Source organism: Mustela lutreola, chromosome 1 (genome assembly GCF_030435805.1).
Source record: "Mustela lutreola isolate mMusLut2 chromosome 1, mMusLut2.pri, whole genome shotgun sequence".
Taxonomy (NCBI): domain Eukaryota; kingdom Metazoa; phylum Chordata; class Mammalia; order Carnivora; family Mustelidae; genus Mustela; species Mustela lutreola.
In genome coordinates, this window is record NC_081290.1 from 86752130 (window position 1) to 86765413 (window position 13284).

General features: G+C 37.5%; 1 non-coding gene across 1 annotated transcript; it reads right to left on the reverse strand.

The window, feature by feature from the left end:
• Positions 1–12499: 12499 nt before the first annotated feature.
• On the reverse strand, positions 12500–12603 carry LOC131822902 (U6 spliceosomal RNA). Its single transcript, XR_009350383.1, has one exon. It is a non-coding gene; the product is annotated as a U6 spliceosomal RNA (small nuclear RNA).
• Positions 12604–13284: the final 681 nt, after the last annotated feature.

Sequence of the window (13284 nt, forward strand, 5' to 3'; positions counted from 1 at the left end):
TGATGGTTACTGGGGGGAGGGGGGCGGGGGAGGGTGGTGGGGATATGGACATTGGGGAGGGTATGTGCTATGATGAGTTCTGTGAAATGTGTAATCCTGGTGATTCACAGACCTGTACCCCTGGGGATAAAAATACATTATAATTTTATAAAAAAATAAATTTAATTAAAAAATTTTATGATGTTAGTTTTGTTTGCTAGAAGTAGTTACTTAACGTGAATTTTTAACATATATCAGCAATAGCTAGAACTCAGGGAGACCTTCAGGTCACTAAAAACCCAAAAAGCACTCCCAAACTATGGGTTTTGTATAAGGAAGATTGGGACTCTGGGCATTGTCATATATATCTGGTCATTATAGAGGATACAATGTTCTCAGAAATTGCATGAATTCCTAAGACCATAACGCACTTGCAATTTAAAGATGTTTTCTTTTAACTGTACCTAAAATTTAGGGAATAAAAATAATTAGAGTAGAGGGATCAGGAAGATTATGGAAGAGTCTTGGGCTTACCTCATCTCATGAACACAACTAGATAATTATCAAATCATTTTAATTTAATACCTCAGAAATTGACCTGGAGACTGGCAGCACAAACTCCGTAACTAAAGGAAGAAAAGAGGCCACATTAAAGAAGGTAGGGAGTGTGGAGACATAGTTTAGGGGGGAAATATCATAGCTGCTCCCATCACAGGAGGGAAGGGAGTTGTGGTTGCAGAAAAAGAAGAGAGAAACAGGAGTACACAAGGAAACACACAAGGAGAACATTTCCCCAAATCCATTAGATTGGAAAATGAGAGGGGCTGAAATTTGTTAGTCTTTGCAACCAATGTGGCTTAAATACTGAAGTTTTAAAGGTCAGTGGGCTTGGCTAGGATAAAGCCCAGAGGGTACTATGATGTTTCTTGAGAGAAGGCAGGCAAATAACCTGAGGCAGAGTGTGGAAACAGTGATTGGAAAGAGAGCTGGGGCACACAAGAAGAGATTATTTACTCTTCTCAGAGCACAACCTGAGAGGCAGCTTTCTCAGAGACACCTCTTCAGGAACAATGAAGCTGGCAGTTGCCATTTCCTCCTTCTCCACCTACCCCTCCCAGCATAAACACAGAGCCACCTGCAGGAACCAGCACAGCACTGACACTGGCTACCAAACTTATTTACACCAAGCTCCCTACCCCCAAAACATCATGCTTTGATGGGACTGCCCCTCTCAGTCAAGTTTGCCTGAACCCCAGTGCAGTGGCCCACCTCCTCCAGAAGAACAGCACAAATCCCTACCCACAACATGTCTCCCAATCAGAGAGTTTTGCAGGGTTTCAGATCTCATGGAAGTGTCAGGTCTCATTTCACAAGCAGGTCTCATTTCACAAGCAGACCAGAGCACACCAAATTAAAACCTATCACATTCAGGCCAACAACCAAACACTGCCCACAGGCAAGGACAGCCTCTACAAATAACTGGCCTGAAGAAAGAGAAGCCAGAACACAACAGCAGAGCACATGCAGACATACTAGAGATACTCCCTGAAGTACCAGGCCCTGGGCATTACATGACCTTTTCTTCATAAGGTCATTATTTTTAGGAGCAAGAGATATAACTGGCTTCCTTAACACAGAGAAGAAGGCAAGACTTAGACAAAATGGGAAGAAAAATTTACCTCAAATCAAAGAACAAGATAAGGCCACACCCAGATCTGAGTGAAACAGATGTAAGTAATAAGTCTGATAGAGAATTTAAAGCAAAGATCATAAGGATAGTTACTGGCAAAGAACAGAAGACAACAGTGAGAACTTTCCCACATAGATTAAAGAGTTTAAAAAGAATCAGAGATGAGGAGTGCAATAAATATTAAAAATACCCTTGATGCAATGAACAGCAGGCTGAAAGAAGCGGAGGAATGAATTAATAATTTAGAAGACAAAGTAATAGAAAACAATGAAGATGACCAAAACAGATAAAGAAAATGCAACAGGAGGATAGACTTAGAGAACTCAGTGACTCCATCAAGTCTAATATTATTCTCATTATAGGAGTCCCAGAAGAAGAAGAGAGAAAAAGGGGGAGACAATTTATTTCTAAGAAATAATAGCTGAAAACTTGCCTAATCTGGCGAAGGAAACAGATATCCAAATCCAGAAGGCACAGAGAACTCCCATCCAAATCAATAAAATCGGGCCCACACCAAGATATACTGTAATTATTTGCCAAATACAGTGATTTAAAAAAAAAGAAATCTTAAAAGCAGCAAGACAAAACATATAAGGGAAAACCCATAAGACTAACTGGAGATTTTTCAACAGAAACTTGGCAAGCCAGAAGAAGTGGCATGACATATTCAAAGTGCTAAATGAGAAAAAAATCTACAGCTGAGAATACTCCATACAGCAAGGCTATTATTCAGAGTAGAAGGAGATATAAGGAGTTCCCCAGACAAATAAAAAATTAAGGAGTTTATGACCCCCCAATACATCTAGCCCTGCAAGAAATTTAAAAGAGATTCTTTGGGGGAATGAGAGACCAAAAGTGATAGTATAAAGGCAAGAAACATAGGGTGCCTGGGTGGCTTAGTCAGTTAAGCCTCTGACTCTAGATTTTGGCTCAGGTCAAGATCTCTGGGGTTGTCAGGTCAGGTACCATGACAGGCTCTGCACTCAGCAGGAAGCCTCCTTGAGATTCTCTCTCTCTTCCTTTTGCCCTCCCCCCTGCTCACACACTCTCTCTTTCTCTCGCTCTCTCTACATCTTTTTAAAAAATAATAAATAAATGAATAGAGGCAGGAAACATAAAAGCATGAATGTTTCTGTAAAAATCAGTCAAGGGACTCACACTCACACAAAAGATACAGGATAGAATAATATATACCTCAACTGTGGAGAGGAAAAAAGAGTAGGCTCAAACTTGAAAGACCATCAACTTAACATAGACTGCTATTTGCAGAAGAAGTTAAATATGAACCTAATGGTAACCATATAGCAAAACCATTAATGAACATGCAAATAATAAAAAGAAAGAAACCCAAATATATCACTAAAGAAAATCAGTTAAACATGAAAGACAAGAAAGAATCAGAGAACCTCTCCAGAAGCAACCACAGAACAAGAAATAAAAAGGCAATAAATTCATATCTATCCATAATTACTTAGAATGTAGATGGACTAAACAATCCAATCAAAGGAAATAGGGTAACGGAATGGATAAAATAACAAGATCCATCTACATCCTGCCTACCAGAGACCTATTTTAGAGTGGAGAAATGGAGAAGCATTTATCATGCAAATTGATGTCAAAAGAAAGCTGGAGTAGCAATATTTACATCAGACAAACTAGACATCAAAATAAAAGCTGTAACAAGGAAAAGAAAGGCACTGTATAATAATAACAGGGACAATCCAACAAGAAGATACAACAATTGTGAATATTTATACCTTTGGCATGGGAACACCCAAATATATAAGACAATAACAAACAAAAGGAACTAGCTGATAATAATACAATAAGAGTACAGAACTTTAACACCCCATTTACAGTGATGGACAGATCATCTACACAGAAATCAAAAAGGAAACAATGGCTTTGAAAGACACAATGGACCAGATGGGTTTAACAGATATATTCAGAACAGTCCATCCAAAAATAACAGAATGCTTATCTTTTCAAGAACACATGAAACTTTCTCCAGAATACATGACATATTAGGTCACAAAATGGGCCTCAACAAATACAAAAAGATTGAAGTCATCCCATACAATTTTTCTGATCATTACACTATAAAACTAGAAGTCAACCATAAGAAAAAAATCTAGAAAGACCCCCAAATACATGGAGGTTAAATAGAATCCTATTGAATAATAAATGTAAATCAAGAAAATCAAGAAATAAAATAGAAATCAAGAAATAAAATAGTATGGGAAAATAAATGAAAATGAAAACACAACAGCTCAAAACCTTTGAGATAAAGCAAAATCAGTTCTAAGAGGGAAGTTTATAACAATACAGGCCTACCTCAAGAAGCAAGAAAAATCTCAAATAAACAACCTAACTTTAGAGCTAAAGAAGCTAGAAAAAGAACAACAAACAAAGCCTAAAATCAGCAGAAGAAAGGAAATAATATAGGTTAAAGCAGAAAATAGATGAAATATAAACTAATATATATATATATATATATATATACAGACTATATATATATAGACTACATCAATGAAACCAGGAGCTAGTTCACTGAAAAACTTAACAAAATTGATAAAACCTCTAGTTAGACTTATCAAAAGGAAAAGAGAAAGACACAAATAATGTTTTCATATATGCCCTTCATTATGTTGAAGTACATTCCCTTTAAACCTTCATTATGTTGGGGCGCCTGGGTGGCTCAGTGGGTTAAGCCGCTGCTTTTGGCTCAGGTCATGATCTCAGGGTCCTGGAATCGAGTCCCGCATCGGGCTCTCTGCTCAGCAGGGAGCCTGCTTCCCTCTCTCTCTCTCTCTCTGCCTGCCTCTCCATCTACTTGTGATTTCTCTCTGTCAAATAAATAAATAAAATCTTTTAGGGAAAAAAAAAAAACCTTCATTATGTTGAAGTACATTCCCTTTAAACATTTGAGAGTTTTGGAACTAGCTTCAAATAAATAACAAATAAATAACTTGCTAACAAATAAATAAAATCACCAAATAAATAAAAGACCTAAATAAAATCACAAATGAGAAAGGAGAAATAACCAATACCAGAGAAATATAAACGATTATAAGAGAACATTATAAAAAAAACTATATACCAACCAATCGGACAACCTAAAAGAAATGAATAAATTCTAGAAATATAAAAATTACCAAAACTGAGATAGGAAAAATAAAAACCTCAGCAGACCAATGACCAGCAATGAAATTGAATCAGTAATCAAAAAACCCCAACAAACAAAAGTCCAGGACCAGATGGACTCACAGGCAAATTCTACCAAACATTTAAAGAGTTAATAACTATTCTCTCAAGCTAGTTCCAAAACTCTGAAATTCATTCAATGAGGCCAAAAATACCTTAATATCAAAACCAGATAAGGACCCTAATATCAAAACCAGATAGGTGCAAAAGTTCTCAATAAAATATCAGCAAAACAAATCCAACAATACATTCAAAAAATAATTAACCATGATCAAGTGGGGTTTATTTCTGTGTACAAGGGTTATTCAGTATTCACAAATCAATCCATGAAATACACCGCATTAATGAAAAGACAGGAACCCCATGATCATTTCAATAGATGCAGGAAAAGCATTTAACAAAGTACAATATCCATTCATGATAAAAACCTCAACAAAGTAGGTTTAGAGGGAATGTACTTCAACATAATGAAGGGCATATATGAAAAACCCACAGATGATAACATCTTAAATGGGAAATAACTGAACTTTTCCTTGACAGCCAAGAGCAAGGCAGGGATATTCACTCTCACCCCTTTTATTCAACATAGTACTGGAAGTCCTAGCCTCAGCAATCAAACAAAAAGAAAGAAAAGACATCCAAGCTGGCAAGGAAGAGGTAACGCTTTCACTCTTTGCAGATGACATGAAAGTGTGTGTAGAAACCCCAAAAGGGACCACCAAAAAAACTGCTACAACTGATACATGAATTCAGTTAAGCTGCAGGATACAAAAATCAACATACAGAAATCTGTTGCATTTGCATATACCAATCATGAAGCAAGGAAAGAGAAATTATGGAATCAATCCCATTTATAATTGCATATACATAAAATGGAATAATACTCAGCCATAAAAAGAAGGAAGCCTTGCCACTGGCAGTGACATGAAGGATGCTAGAGTGTATTATGCTGAACATTTGTCAGAGAAAGACAAATACCATGTGATTTCACTCATATATGGAATTTAAGAAATAAATGAGGAAAAAGGGGAAAAGAGAGAGAGGCAAACCAAGAAACAGACTCTTCACTATAGAGAACAACCTAGCGATTAGCAGAGGGCAGATTGGTGGGGGTATAGGGAGAGCAGTTGATGGGAATAAAGAAGCACACTCCTGACGAGCATCATGCGATGTCTGGACATGTTGAATCACTATATTCAGTACACCTGAAACTAATATAACACTGTACGTTAACTAACTAAAATTAAAAATAAAACTTAAAAAAAAAATGAGAGGGGACTTTTTCTGACTTTCCAAACTTAAGGTCCATTGCAAGGTGGGGAAGAGTTATTTCCAAGGCTTTTTGTCATTCAGATACACACATCATAAGCACTTGAAGCTACCGAGGTAAGTGTCAAGAGAGGTTGTGGAGAGGCTGCTATTGTCCACCAAATATCTGTGATTTTCTTTCCTTGTGTGCTATATTGTCAGAGAGAAGCAACTGTCCAGTAAGGAACTACATTTACCAGCACCTTTTACCTTGGGGGGACCTCTGAGATTTCGTTTCAGTGAGTAGAAAGTGAGCCGAAGTGATATATTTTTATCTGTCAGGAGATTCTCCACTCTCCCCTCTCCTTCCTACCTGTAGGCTAGATTTGAGGCTAATAGTCTCCATGCCAAGTGTTTTCTAAGCCTGGTACCTACACACTGCAGGGAGGAGAGTCCATGCTGCCACTTTGACCCAACAGGAGTGAGAAATAAATGCCTATTATGTTAAGCCACAGAGAATCTGGGCTTTATTTGTTTCAGTAGCTAACATTACAATGCTAAAAAGGAATATGAATTAGAGAGTCGCCCTCGCGCAGTAGCACTGATGGCCAAGACACAAGGCAAAACTCAACATTTGACCACAATCTTCACCAATAAACATGTAGATGTCTCATTAGACAGCACAATGAGAGAGTATCAGACTGCTAGAATAAATTACCGAGAAGTCCAACTTCCAAAATGACCCAAAGTCTCCCAAAGTGACCCAAAGCTACAAATCTTGCAAGAAACTACCAAATGTTCCCAAGTTAAAACATTTTCCAAACCAATGAGGTTCAGATAACCCTTGAATAAACATCCAAATGTGTGGGTGCTTATTTAAAAACAAAATAAATCTCTAATCCTTTTGAGGCCTTTATATTAGTAATGACTATTACTATAGTGGTTATGGAATGAAATCATCTATAACTAGAGGAGTTATAAAGCAGTAGCTATAAAATTTCTTTAGTAGAAAGGGAAGTTGTTGGGTCTTCCTCAGGCCACTTTCTCTTTGTAATTATTTCTAAATCATTACCTTATGTCAACCGTCACTACAGCAGAAACCCAATTCTTCATGACTTTTAAAAGAGATATAGAAGAGTAGCTGTCAAAAACAATTACTGTGCTCAAGAAAGAGCGAATATCTGTTTTTAGTAAGAGAAAATGTTTATGTAAAGGAAAAAGTCTATACGAATTTAATAGATTTAGTACTATAATAAAGAATGATTATACAAGAATGATGTCTGCAAAATCTAGTAAAAACATGCAGTCTACTTTCCGTAGTAGACCCTGTCTCCTTATAAATGCTTAGTAAAAAGTCAAACCACTTGAAAGGAAGGATTTTACTGTCCTTCTGCAAAATCAGCTTTATGGGCCATTTGTTCAACTTGTCCTGTGTCTTGTCAGGTGTGTCTCATGTTTACCACACTTGTCAGCATCTGTTCTCACCTTTCACTCAGTTGTACCTTTTAATGCATTGACAGCTTCCTTCAGCAAATTTAATGGCCTCTTTTAGACAAAGGAATAATTGGCTAATCAGATCTTCTTATTTGCAGTAACCCTAAGGAATGAGTTTCTTAGCAGTCCCCCAGACAGTTAAAAGCATGTCCCAGGCCTATAAATGATGGTGAAGCAGAAGTCACCAGGTACTTGTCAAGCCTGTGGAGCAGAGGACTGCACACAAGGGTGGCATTTGTTGAAAGATTCTGCTTCAAGCCCTTCCCCTCCTAAGCATCCCCTTATTATTTTTTAACTAAAGCAAATTGCTTGTTTCTTTGCAAGTTAAAAACTCATATTTTTCTTGAAGACTATCCTAAGAGTTAAGAGTTAACCATTATAATGTAAAAAGGCAGCACTCTTAAAATATTTTACCAGTTTATGCACTAAGAAATATTTCAAACTTAAGGTCTATGATATTTTATTTCTAAAGCACAAGAAAAGCTCTAATTTCCTGACAATGACACATAGAACCAGACCTCTACCATTGTATTGGGTGGCCATTTATTGATTTTAGGATTCCTAACTTGGCTAAAAACCTTTACAGTGTGTCTCAGAAGAATCACACCCCTTTCCCCACTCTCCATCCATAGAATCACATTAAACTGACACCTATCTAGCTTCAGAGGTGGGCTGAGCAGAGAGTGCTTTAGTTCTCTAATGATCCAAATGAGTTAAGGCAGCATTTCCCAATCTTTGTCCATGGTATGGGCCACAAAAATAAACAAACACAAAATTTATTAAACTGAATGAAAGAATGGAGATGCTCTAAGCCACAGATGACTAGCCTGGTCTGAAGTGCAGATGACTGCACTTCAAGGCAGAAAAGGTTCAATACTTCAGCCCATGTGCAACTTATTCAAGGGCTACCAGTATTAATATAGTATCCAGTGTGCTTGGCCACACCAAATGAAGCTCTAGATCAAGGGAGGCATTCACAAAACAATTCGGACCAATTTGATGATGAGATTAAATTCTGGTTTTGGTGTCTGACTCTTGATGTCAGCTCAGGTCATGATTTCAGGGCTGTGAGATCCAGCCTGCATCAGGCTCCACACAGGCGTGGAGTCTGTTTAAGATTCTCTCTCTACTTCTGCCTCTTCCTGCCATTCTCTCCCTCTTTAAAACAAAAAAAGAAAGAAAGAAAAAGGTAAAAAAGATAAATTCATGTTTTGGTGATATGGTAAACAGAATCTCTATTTTCTTATAGAATAGGCTGTGATAATGATGTGAACCTGCAAAAGCAGGACTACTCTGACAGACCTGAAGATGAGGACCCTTGGGCATGCATTTGTGCATACAATGAAAGACATGCTCCTGATCATTTCATTTATATGAGCGAATAAAAGCCATTTTGCGCTTATGCCACTTTCTGTGATATACAATTGAAGCTGTAACTACTGTTACATACAGATAAACCTCTGTATGTACCATATTACACTCCAACATTTTTTCACCTGTTGTCTCCCCAACTAGACTTTAAAGTTGTTGAGGGTAGGATATGTATTAGTTAGATTTGTATGTATAGAAAAGTGCATGGTCCATATATTGAGGTATTCAATCAAGATATATGTTTGTTAAAATGAATGCAAGAATGCATATTTTTAATTTAAAACTATGAGTGAAATGGAATCAAGATTTTTCCTATTTTAACCCACAGACATCTGAATGGCTTTATAAGCAAAGCCTTAAGAACTGGGTACCCTGTCCTGGGCTGCAATGTTTGTTCAACATCCACAAATCAATCAATGTGACACAATGCAATAATAAAAGAAAGAACAAGAACCATATGATACTCTCAATAGATGCTGAAAAAGCATTTGACAAAGTACAGCATCCTTTCATGATCAAAACTCTTCAAAGTGTAGGGATAGAGGGTACATACCTCAATATCATCGAATCCATCTATGAAAAACCTACAGCAAATATCATTCTCAATGGGGAAAAACTGAGAGCTTTTTCCCTTAAGATCAGGAACATGGGATGTCCACTATCACCACTATCACACTGCTATTCAACATAGTACTAAAAGTCCTAGCATAGGCAATTATACAACAAAAAGAAATAAAATGCATTCAAATCAACAAAGGAGAATCAGACTCTCACTCTCTGGAGATGATATGATACAGTATGTGGAAAACCCAAAAGACTCCACTCCAAAATAGCTAGAATTCATACAGGAATTCAGTAAACTGTCAGGATATAAAATCAATGCACAGAAATCAGTTGCATTTCTCTACACCAACAGCAAGACAGAAGAAAGAGAAATTAAGGAGTCAATCCCATTTACAATTGCACCCAAAGCCATAAGATACCTAGGAATAAACCTAACCAAAGAGATAAAGAATTTGTACTCAGAAAACTAGAAAGTACTCTGAAAGAAACTGAGGAAGACACAAGAAAAGGAAAAACATGCCGTGCTCCTGGATTGGAAGAACAAATATTGGGGAAATGCATATGCTATGTAAAATAATCTACACATTTAATGCAATCCTTATCAAAATACCATCAATTTTTTTCAAACAAATGGAACAATAATCCTAAAATTTATATGGAACTGGAAAAGACCATGAATAGCCAGAGGAGTGTTGAAAAAGAAAGCCAAAGTTGGTGGCATCACAATTGCAGACTTCAAGCTCTATTACAAAGCTGTAATCATCAAGACAATATGGCATTGGCACAAAAACAGACACACAGATCAATGGAACAAAATAGAGAGCCCAGAAACCGACCCTCAACTCTGTGGTTAACTAATCTTCAACAAGCAGGAAAGAATGTCCAATGAAGAAAAAGAGAGTCTTTTCAACAAATGGTGTTGGGAAGATTGGACAGCCACATGCAGAAGAATGAAACTGGACCATTTCCTTACACCACACCCCAAAACAGACTCAAAATGGATGAAAGACCTCAATGTGAAACAGGAATCCATCAAAATCCTTGAGGAGAACACAGGCAGCAACCTCTTCAACCTCAGCCGCAGCATCTTCTTCCTAGAAACATCACCAAAGGCAGGGGAAGCAAGGGCAAAAATGAACTATTGGGACTTCATCAAGATCAAAATCTTTTGAACAGCAAAGGAAACAGTTAACAAAACCAAAAGATAACTGACAGAATGGGAGAAGATATTTGCAAATGACATATCAGATGAAAGGCTTGTATCAAAATGCTATAAAGAACTTATCAAACTCAACACCCAAAGAACAAATAATCCAATCAAGAAATGGCAGAAGACATGAACAGACATTTCTGCAAAGAAGACATTCAGATGGCCACCAGACACATGAAAAAGTGCTCCCCATCACTTGGCATCAGGAAAATACAAATCAAAACCACAATGAGATACCACCTCATACCAGTCAGAATGGCTAAAATTAACAAGTCAGGAAATGACAGATGCTGGCGAGGATGTGGAGAAAGGGGAACCCTCCTACACTGTTGGTGGGAATGCAAGCTGGTGCAACCACTCTGGAAAACAGCATGGAATTTCCTCAAGAAGTTGAAAATAGAGCTACCCTATGACCCAGCAATCGTACTGCTGGGTATTTTCCCTAAAGATACAAACGTAGTGATCTGAAGGGGCATGTGCATCCGAACGTTTATAGCAGCAACTTCCACAATAGCCAAACTATGAAAAAACCTAGATGTCCATCAACAGATGAATGGATAAAAAAGAGGTGGCATAGATACACAGTGGAATACTATGCAGCTATGGAATATGAAGAGGTGGTATAGATACACAATGGAATACTATGCAGCTATGAAAAGAAATGAAATCTTGCCATTTACAATGACATGGATAGAACTAGATGATATTATGCTGAATGAAATAAGTCAATCAGAGAAAGACAATTATCATATGATCTCTCTGATATGAGGAATGTGAGAGGCAGGGCAGGAGGTTGTGAGGGTAGGGAAGGAAAAAATGAAACAAGATGGGATCAGGAGGAAGACAAACCATAAGAGACTCTTAATCCCACAAACAAACTGAGGGCAGCTGGTGGTGGGTGGGCTAGGGATAGGGTGGCTGAGTTATGGACATTGGGGAGGGTATGTGCTATGGTGAGTGCTATGAAATGGGTAAGTCTGATGATTCAGAGACCTGTACCCCTGGGGCAAATAATACATTATATGTTAATAAAAATAATTTAAAAAAAAAGAATCTGGGTACCCTGGACTATAATATATGGAGAGAAAGATAACTAGTTAAATGACTTTATCTAAAAAGTATATTGCCAAATTTATTTTTCATTTTTTTGAAGCTGTAAGTGTCCCCATCCTAGTCAAGTGGCCTCAAGGTTCAAGTAAACAAACAAATAACAGCAACAGAAATGCTAAAATTCTTACCTTTCAGTTCTTCTTTACTTATTTATTATCGTTCTTAATTACTTATTTTATCTCCTTCCCCTACATTATACACTATAATAACTTCCTCCCAGTGCTCCTGAAAGAGAAATCAATTCTTATTCCCAAACCATGGAAGTGATGGGCAGATGGGCATGATGACCAAAACAAACCAGGGCACAAATCAAGCCGACTGCATTTGATTTTTAGACTCAGTAAATCTCTAAGATTGATCTATTGCAAAATTATCATCAGGTTTGCTTTGGTGATTTTGAAGTTTATTCAAAGGGAAATCAGGAAAATTATAACTGACTTCCTTTCACAAACAATACACTGTAGCTTCACTGAGAATTTAGGAACTGGGGTCATATAGGAAGACTCATGTTATTTTGAGCCAAGTGGGATTTTATTTACAGTGTTCTGAATATGTCAGTTGGACAGCAGATTAACTGGGAAAAGGGAAAGAGGAAAGATACAAGATAATTTTTCTTCTCTTTCTTTTTTAAAAATATGAAACCCTTCATGAATTTGTCTGTCCTCCTTGCACAGGGGCCATGCTAAACTCCGTATAGTTCCAACTTTAATAAATGTGCTGCTGAAGCCAGCACAGGATAATTAACATTTGTCTCTGCATGGAGAATCATAAGCTGAGCCACATAACTTTTTTCTCCTAGAACTGTACCATACATTTCCTGAATTGTCTTAGACTGATCTCCACTGAAAAACATTTCAAAACCCTTAGGGGTTTTTGTTTTGTTTTGTTTTAATTTTTATTTTAGAAAGATCAGGAGGACAGGCAGAGGAAGAAGGAAAGAACCTCAAGCAGACTCCCTGCTGAGCTGGGAGCCCAAGGCAGGGCTGGATATCATGACCCAGAGTTCATGATCTGAACCAAAATCAAGAGTTGGACGCTCAACTGACTGCTCCTAAAGCCCTGGTGCTTCTAAAGCCCTTAGGTGTTTTGTTTTGTTTTTTTTTTTTTTTTCTTTATTAGCATGTAATGTATTATTTGCCTCGGGGGTACAGGTCTGTGAATCATCAGGTTTATACATTTCACAGCACTCACCCTAGCACAAACCCACCCATATGTCCATAACCCAGCCACACTATTCCTCCAGTCCCACCTTCCAGCAACCCTCAGTTTATTTCATGGGATTGAGTCTCTTATGGTTTCTTCCCCTCCTGATTTCATCTTATTTCATTTTTTCCTTCCCTAAACCCCAAGACTCCCCTCGACCCCCTCTCTCAGATTCCTCATATCAGAGAGATCATATAATTTTTTTCTCTGA